Genomic DNA, 9,407 nt, shown 5'->3' with positions numbered 1-9,407 from the left:
CAGCATTCCATACATATCAACTTTACAGTACTCCATTGATATCAGGTTTGCATAATCCACAACTATCCTAATTACAGATCCTAGTAATACCAGGGTTAGAGAAGCCCATTGATATCAGGATTACTGGATAGCACCAATATCAGGAAGGGAGTAAACTTGGCAACTGAACACAGTTTTGATAACCAGTGCCTCATGTACAGGTGTTTCTTCTTTGTGTTCTGAAACCCACCTGTTGGACCTGTGAGCCAATAAAAGACATTAATAAGAGCACAAGTGGTGTGTGTTGATTCTGGGCATGCACAATGCATAAAGTGATAAGGTGTGGATTTTGATGAAAAATTAAATGCAGATCAAGAACAATGACCAACAATTAACTCATGGCACTACATTTCAGTCAAGTTTTTAAGGTACTGTTATGTAGAAATGTAGGTCGCAATCAGTCTGATTCTGCTTAGCAAACTGCAATTAGATTAAAATATGACAAACCTATTTTCCAACTATGCGTATAGCAGGGGTACATTGGGAAATAACTAGAATAAACAATGAGCAACATAAGAAGGCACCTCAATACCAATCAGAGTACCACGCTCAAACTTCTGGAATTTGGGTTTACTTGAGTCCCCTGTGTATGAACTACATGTCAACTTTCCTTCCCCGATGTCAAGAAGCGTGACTTGACATACATTTGAAAAGATTTTAAACTGAGTGTGAGTTTCAGTATGTACCAGAAAACCAAGTCAGAATCATAGAATCCCCACAGTGTGGAAGCAGGCCATTTGGTCCTTTGAGTCACACTGACCCTCTGAAGAACATCCGACCCAGACCCGCCCCATTCCTGTTACCCTGCATTTCCTATGGTTACTGTACAAACTCTGTAAAGACGCCCAAGTGTGGAGGTCCCTGTTGCTGTGAGGCAGCTGCACTAACCACTGAGCCACTTTGCTGCTGGAATTAGAAGCACTTGTCATTATCAGTATAAGCAAAAGAAAGGTCATGTCATTTCAGTTTGGGAGTATCCTGTTAACATTAAGCACAGCAAGAGACTTTAAGCCTCAGGGCTTTGAAAAAAAGAAAGATTTGCATTTATTTAAGGGCATTTCTGAGCCACCAGATGCCTCAAAGATGTTTTGTGGAAACAAAGCGCTGTACTGAAGTGTATACACTGTTTCAATGTAGGATTTGGGTGGAACATGTGTTTATCATGCCACACTGTGTTTCCCCACCCTTGTGAGCAGAACATTTATAAATAAGTATAACATAACCGAAAATACTATGATTGCCATGACAACTGGTGAATACCAACAACAACTGGTTTTGTGCAGGTCAGCCAATATCCTTTGAGAAGTGAAATTAAATCTAAATATCCAAAGAAGGAACATTATTTAAGATGTAGCCAAAGCAAGTGGAAGTATCTCATCCCTACTTCTCAAGATGCTCCATATCCTGGAACAAAATAATGTTCATAAATCTAATTTACATTGTGGATGTTTAACAACGTTTGGTGTATTATTGCTCCACATGAAACTTGTTAACTAGTGGTCTTGAGTTTTGCATTCTTGTACATGTGAGGAATTAGTCATCACCATCTGTTGTCTCTGATATGAAAATGTTACATAAAATGGCTCTTGAGAGAATAGCAGGTGCAAAGATTAGATCTACAGTGGCTGTCCTCTGGTGTTACAGAAACTCTCCAACATCCAAGTGGAATATGAGGCTCAGGCACATCCTTCTAGTATGATTTTTCCAGATGTTATTGTGCTGAGGGAGTTAGTATTTGGACAATGAATTTCCACAGAAAGTGTACAGAATAGGCAGATCTCGACATCGAACAATAGGAAGTGGTTAACGCTGACATTCTGGAGTTTAACACTCAATGTAATGTTATCTCTTTATGAATGTCCAGACAGACATCCAGCAACAGGAATAATGGACTTCCCAACTTCCACACCCAACTGTGTTTTCTTTTGAATAGGTCAATAACTGTTACATTGAGTATAGGAGTTAGGAGGGAATGGTGCTACTGTACAGGACATTGGTTAGGCCACTCTTGGAATACTTCATTCAGTTCTGGCCTCCCTGCTATAGGAAAGATGTTTCTAAACTTGAAAGAGTGTCAATAAGATTTGCAAGGATGTTGCTGGGATTACAGGGTTTGGGCCATAGCAGGAGGCTGAATAGGCTGGTCTATTTTCCCTGGAGCATTGGAAATTGATTGGTGACCTTATAGAAGTTTATAAATTCATCAGAGGCATGGATAGGATGGATAGCCAAGGTCTTTGTCCCAGGATAGCACAAAACTAGAGGGCATAGGTTTAAGGTGAGAGGAGGAGGATTTAAAAGTGTCCTAAGGGACAACCTTCTCATGCAGAAGGTGGTGTGTGTATGGAGTGAGCAGCTGAAGGAAATGGTGGAGATTGCTACAATTACAACATTTAAAAGGCACCTAGATGGGTATATGAATAGGATGGGTTTAGAGGGATATGGGCCAAATGCTGACAAAGGGGACTAGATTAATATAGGGTATCTGGTCAGCACAGGTGAGTTGGACCGAAGGGTCTGTTTCCGTGCTGTATATCTCTATGACTCTACAACACTATGACTACTTTAGGGTTTGTTTCCAATTGATTTCTTCTGATGCTTGCTCTGATTGTACAAGTTTGCTCTTTTTCAGATTTGCTGAAAGTTGCAACAGTCTACAGGGAGTGGTGCCGCAAATGCAGAAATACATGGCTCTGACTTCAGGATGTAGAAGTTTCCAGGTACTTGTAAGCATTCCCCGTCAAATATAGTATGAGCTGGAGAATGGAAGCATGTTCAGCAGGACAAAAAACAGAGGAGGAAGAAGAAGATTCTCAGTGGAAGACCATATCCATCCCAGTGTGTATAGGGAGCAATGTTCCTACTCAAAGGCTCAGTGAAGAGCAATGAGTGCAACATCTGTGGTTCTCAAGGGGCAACCTCACCTTAATCTATCAGCTTCTACAGCAATAAGGACAACCTCCGCAGAGTGAAAAAAACCCACATTTGCTATGGAGGTGACCACAATGTTGAAATTTTATGCACCTGAGTAGTTTTTAAAAAATTGAATTAACTGAATGATTTATTGTTGTTTGTATTTAACAAATAAATACGATGAAATGTATTACGTCGCCATGCTCTGGCACCGTTGTGAATTCCAGAAGATATTAAGATATAACTAAAATCTAAACCAGAGTTTATGTGTGTGTGCGCACATGTGCATGGTATGTGCATGAGCATGTGCATGCATGTGTGAATTCCAGAAGATATTAAGATATAACTAAAATCTACTAAAACAGAGCTTCTGTGTGTGTGCATGTGTGTGCATGCGTGTGTGTGTGTGTGTGTGTGTGTGTGTGGGTGTATGTGTGCATGTGTGTAGCTATGAGTGTACATATGCATGTATGTGTGTAAGTGTGTGTGTATGTGTGCATATGTGTGTATACATGTGTGGGTGTGCATGTGTGAATTCCAGAAGATATTAAGATATAAGTAAAATCTACTAAAACAGAATGTGTGTGTGTGTGTGTGTGTGTGTGTGTGTGTGTGTGTGTGTGTGTGTGTGTGTGTGTGTGTGTGTGTGTGTGGTTATGTGTGCCTGTGTGTGTGTGGGTGCATGCATGTGTGCGTGTGCATGTGTGTATGCACGTGCATGTGTGCACATGTGTGTGTGTGCATGTGCATGTGTGTATGTGTGCATGTGTATGTGTGCATGTGCATGTGTGTGTGCATGCACGTGTGTGTGTGCGCGCGTGTGTGTGCGCGTGTGTGTGTGTGTGTGTGTGTGTGTGTGTGTGTGTGTGTGTGTGTGTGTGTGTGTGTGTCCACAATATACGCCAGAATCTCTATGACAGGTTCCAGGTTGGCCACCATTGCCACATCATCAGCACTGCCGCCAGGAGTCCCACTCCAGGCATACGCCACCAAGAGTATCACACCGTTCCTCCTACACTGACATCATCAACATCTGCAACAACACCTTACATTGGCTCCAGGAGGGCCAGTTCACACCTACCACAATGCTGGAGCCCAGCATCTCTCATTCCGATGCTGACTGCAGATGCCACTGAAAAGAAGAAAAGAAGCTGAAAAGGAGTCAGAAAGAAAGATTCAGCTGGCTTGGTGCTCGGCAGCAGACAGGCTCAGGAGTCCAAATGTTTTATACAGGCTAGAGCTGGAGATATTTGAAGCATCTCGCAGTTTGCAGTCTACTGTTCTTTAGAGGAAGTCCCTGCAGCTCTGCAGTTGAAGGAAGGAAAATACACTGAGTATATGGAAGAGGTGTCCGTAACTGAGTGTTGCAGACTGACACATTGTAAGATCCAGGACTGTGTGACTCACTAAAATTTGTGGAATCTGCTGAGAAATGTAAAAGCCCATGAATCTTTGTATTCGTTGCAAAGTGCAACATAATAAGAAGGCTGTCCATGTAAATATACCACAGGTTATAAACACCAGGTGACCACAGTGTTGAAATTTTATGCACCTCAGTATTTTTTTTAAAAATGAATTAATTGAATGATTTATTGTTGTTTGTATTTAACAAATAAATACAATGAAATGTATTAAGTCGCCATGCTCTGGCACCATTGTGAATTCCAGAAGATATTAAGATATAACTAAAATCTAAACCAGAATTTATGTGTGCGTGTACATTTTAAATACAACCTATAGTTATAAATATTGTGAGACATCTCAGGGCGCCACAAACAGCAATGAAATAAATTAAACCGTATTGCACTCTGTGTAACAATTCTAACTTGCCAATATGCAATGTACTGCATAAAGTACATGATTAAAGTATACTTTTTTCTGGAAAGAAAAGTAGCTTCATGAAGATTGTGGGTTTTCTTGTGGTACAGGAGTCAGTGAATGACCACACTTTTGCAGGCTCTGTACGTAGGTTTCTTTGTTCTTTCAGCGCAGGGTTGGAAGGCCGAAGGGCCTGTTCCTGTGCTGTAGGTTTCTTTCTTTGTTTCTTAGTATCTTTCTATGGTATAGCACAGCCGAAAGAGATTCTACTTCCTCAGCATCCAGCTGCTTTCTCAACACAGACAGGGAATTGACATCCAGTGTTCTGGCTGTGCCCTTTCCACCTGCTGCATCAACTCTGCCATCTACGCTTGAGTACCGTGATGCCTACTTGATGACCATCGCAATCCTCTTTGACATGTAGGTACATGCACGCGGGTGCACACACACACACACACACACACACACACACACACATAATAGCAGCTTGCACAGGATGCATGGTCTCTAGATGTTGATATTTTAATAGGTGGCTGAAACTGGGTTTCTTAGCTATCACTGCCGTTTCTTCTGCCACTGTCCAGTCAATCTCCTGACCTTGGCTATTTGAGTGGAGAAAGGCTCGAGCATGTGCGAGGTCGCTGGATATTTCAGGAGGTACATACTCACACCGTCTCCAGCGTCTAATCTGAGGCTACAGCGAGCTGGTGGTGGTGGGGTGGGGGGGGGGGGCGCAAGTGGAATATGAGAAAGGGAATTAATTTTAAGGATTCCAACATTTCTAATGTTTCAATCCCACAGCTGGCCACAGCATAAGTTGCTGCATTGCCAGTGAACACTGCCTCAGTTTTTAGAGTAAAGACACATAGGTACACAGCTCCTCCTCCTGTTAGAAACCCTTGCCATTTGTTCAAAACATGTGAATATTGCTCCTCGGTCACCATTTGCCCATCCATAACTGCCTTTGAGAAAGTGGCACTGAGATGGCAATACAAGAGGGTGCAGGTCCTGTTGGTGAAGGTCTCAGATTTTAACCCAGTGACAGTGAAGGAATAGTGATATATTTCCAAGCCAGGATGGTGAGTAGCTTGGAGGGGAACTTGCAGGGGGTAGTGTTCCCATGTGGCTGCTGTGTGGTGAATCGAGCAGCGGCTGAGAATAGTGGCGTAGTTGGTGTGATTTGACAATGCACTTAGTGACATTGACCAGGCATGTGCTATCACTGAGCTTTCTCTGCACTACATGCGGGCAGACATTGTTTGCCACAGCTAGCTGCCATTGGTGTTTCTGCTGGGCCTCCTGGTCCAGTATGGATATGGCGTATCTCTCCTCTGCACCTTAATACAGCATTGGAGATTCTTAAAGACCGCTCTCTCCATACTTCCCTATTATTATGTCTTTCCCACATCAGAATGAGCTCCTCAACAACTTGCAGCCCGTTGTGGTGAAAAGATACCTTACTTGTAAGATGAAGACTGTTGTTACCCAGTGCAGGCTAGCTTTAACCAGTGCTAACCACGCACAGTTTTGGACATTCTGTTCAGGAATGTAACCACTCACTGTGTGGTTCGAGCTGACCACAAGCTGCAATCATGTTAATGGGCTCACTGCACAATGTTGCAGTGCAACAAACATCAGAGATACCAGGCGCTGCGTATCCTGCGTCACAATCTTGCATCTGTTTTCAGAAGGTGTTGAATTCAGTCCTCAGCATGTTAAGTAAAATCTAGGCCGAGCCACATAATGCCACAAAGGTTACAGAAATGAAAGGCAGACCAGAGGACAAGGGCAATATGAGGCAGCATCTTCAAAATCACAGGTCATGGAAACAGGCAGCAGCTCAGGAGACCTTTATACATACCAAATTAAAGTAAAATACTGCAGATGCTGGAAATCTGAAACAAAAACACAAACTGCTCGAGAAACTCAGCAACTCCGGCAGCATCTAGCTGGAGAGAAAAAGAGTTCACACTTGGAGTCCTGTATAACTCTTCTTCAGAACTAAAGCAGTTCTTAAGCTTTGAAGATGAGCCTTATCAGATTCGAAACGGTTTCTGTCTCTACAAATGCTCCGAGACCTGCTGACATTTTTCCATATTTTCTATTTTTTTAAGTTTTCAATAACACATGCTTTGCCTTTCCTTTTTCTGTAGGATCAGATTGTTTCTATCCATTGCAAGTACTTAGTTAAGGTGGCATTAGGGTCCTCCTGTCTCAGGCGACCACTTCATATGCCTGAAAAAAGGATCAGGCCTTTGTAAAAAGTATTGGAGTCAGAGTGGGTACTTCACTTGTTCCATTATTCCCTCCACTCCTTAGCATTGGGAGTTGCAATTCACTCTGTACATTCAGTAAAATTAAGACAAGAAATTGTGTACACCAGATGGACTGCGGCAGTTCAAGAAGGTGGATTAGATTTAACATCTCTGTGATGTCTTGTCTATAAAAACCAGCCTTATCAGCAATGTTCACGTTTCATTAATGAATAAAAACCGGTTGATAGCCCAGCATATAGGGACAGTTCACAATGCTTGCACCGGAAATTACAATCGATCAAATGCCAAGTTGAGATATGACTTCTTTATCAAAGGTGTATGAGTTAACAAAAGGAACCATACGCACTTTATTACATGTTGGCAAGTCTGAATCATGCCAAGTACCAACACTTCTCATATTACAAATGGAAGAACATTAATATCAGGACCTCTGCATAAAAATAGCTCCCATCAGGTAGAAATTCCCTTTTGTACAGAAAAGTCTAACTGTGTTCCTCTCTGTGCAACTCTAATAGTAAGCTGCTGAAAATAGCGCCTATGCTTAAATTGTGCAGAGGGGAAATTGTTTAGAATATATTGCGTTCCTGGTTGTACTTTCCACCATTTTACAGTGTGCAGACCAGAGGTGAATTAAAAAGAAAAATTTCAGGATGTGGGTGTCTTTAGCAAGACTGACATTTAACTTCCATGCTCAGGTACATTTGAGAAGCGCCCTGATCATAGGCCTTTCTTTTGAAACACTGCTGTTCTTCAGGCAACACTACTTCTAGTATGTTTGGTAATGGGTTTTAGGATCTTGACACAGCAATATTAAGGAATAGTGATATGTGTCCAAGTTGGGATGGTGTGTGCTTTAGAACATAGAACATAGAACATAGAACAGTACAGCACAGAACAGGCCCTTCAGCCCACAATGTTGTGCCGACCATTGATCCTCATGTATGCACCCTCAAATTTCTGTGACCATATACATGTCCAGCAGTCTCTTAAATGACCCCAATGACCTTGCTTCCACAACTGCTGCTGGCAACGCATTCCATGTTCTCACAACTCTCTGCGTAAAGAACCTGCCTCTGACATCCCCTCGATACTTTCCACCAACCAGCTTAAAACTATGACCCCTCATACTAGCCATTTCTGCCCTGGAAAATAGTCTCTGGCTATCAACTCTATCTATGCCTCTCATTATCTTGTATACCTCAATTAGGTCCCCTCTCCTCCTCCTTTTCTCCAATGAAAAGAGACCGAGCTCAGTCAACCTCTCTTCATAAGATAAGCCCTCCAGTCCAGGCAGCATCCTGGTAAACCTCCTCTGAACCCTCTCCAAAGCATCCACATCTTTCCTATAATAGGGCGCCCAGAACTGGACGCAGTATTCCAAGTGCGGTCTAACCAAAGTTTTATAGAGCTGCAACAAGATCTCACGACTCTTAAACTCAATCCCCCTGTTAATGAAAGCCAAAACACCATATGCTTTCTTAACAACCCTGTCCACTTGGGTGGCCATTTTAAGGGATCTATGTATCTGCACACCAAGATCCCTCTGTTCCTCCACGCTGCCAAGAATCCTATCCTTAATCCTGTACTCAGCTTTCAAATTCAACCTTCCAAGATGCATCACCTCGCATTTATCCAGGTTGAACTCCATCTGCCACCTCTCAGCCCATCTCTGCATCCTGTCAATGTCCCGCTGCAGCCTACAACAGCCCTCTACACTGTCAACGACACCTCCGACCTTTGTGTCGTCTGCAAACTTGCTGACCCATCCTTCAATTCCCTCGTCCAAGTCATTAATAAAAATTACAAACAGTAGAGGCCCAAGGACAGAGCCCTGTGGAACTCCACTCACCACTGACTTCCAGGCAGAATATTTTCCTTCTACTACCACTCGCTGTCTTCTGTTGGCCAGCCAATTCTGTATCCAAGCAGCTAAGTTCCCCTGTATCCCATTCCTCCTGACCTTCTGAATGAGCCTACCATGGTGAACCTTATCAAATGCCTTACTGAAGTCCATATACACCACATCCACAGCTCGACCCTCATCAACCTTTCTAGTCACATCCTCAAAAAACTCGATAAGGTTTGTAAGGCATGACCTACCCCTCACAAAGCTTTGGAAGAGAACTTGGAGCTGATTGTGTTCCCATGCAGCTGCTTCATTGAACAGAAGTATTTAGAAAATGGAGTGTGATTCAAATGAATCAAGTAAAGGCAAGATGAAAATAGTAAAAAGTAACCCTTTATAGAAAGCACATGATTAGGAGGGTATGTTCAATGGAATGATATACCCAAATGTCTTTATGTTCATTTGGAATTACTGTGTAGACTACTTTGACACATTAATTAAATTGTTAATTGAAA

This window comes from Stegostoma tigrinum, chromosome 8 (genome assembly GCF_030684315.1).
Source record: "Stegostoma tigrinum isolate sSteTig4 chromosome 8, sSteTig4.hap1, whole genome shotgun sequence".
NCBI classification, from domain to species: Eukaryota; Metazoa; Chordata; class Chondrichthyes; order Orectolobiformes; family Stegostomatidae; genus Stegostoma; species Stegostoma tigrinum.
This window is presented reverse-complemented; position numbering follows the sequence as displayed.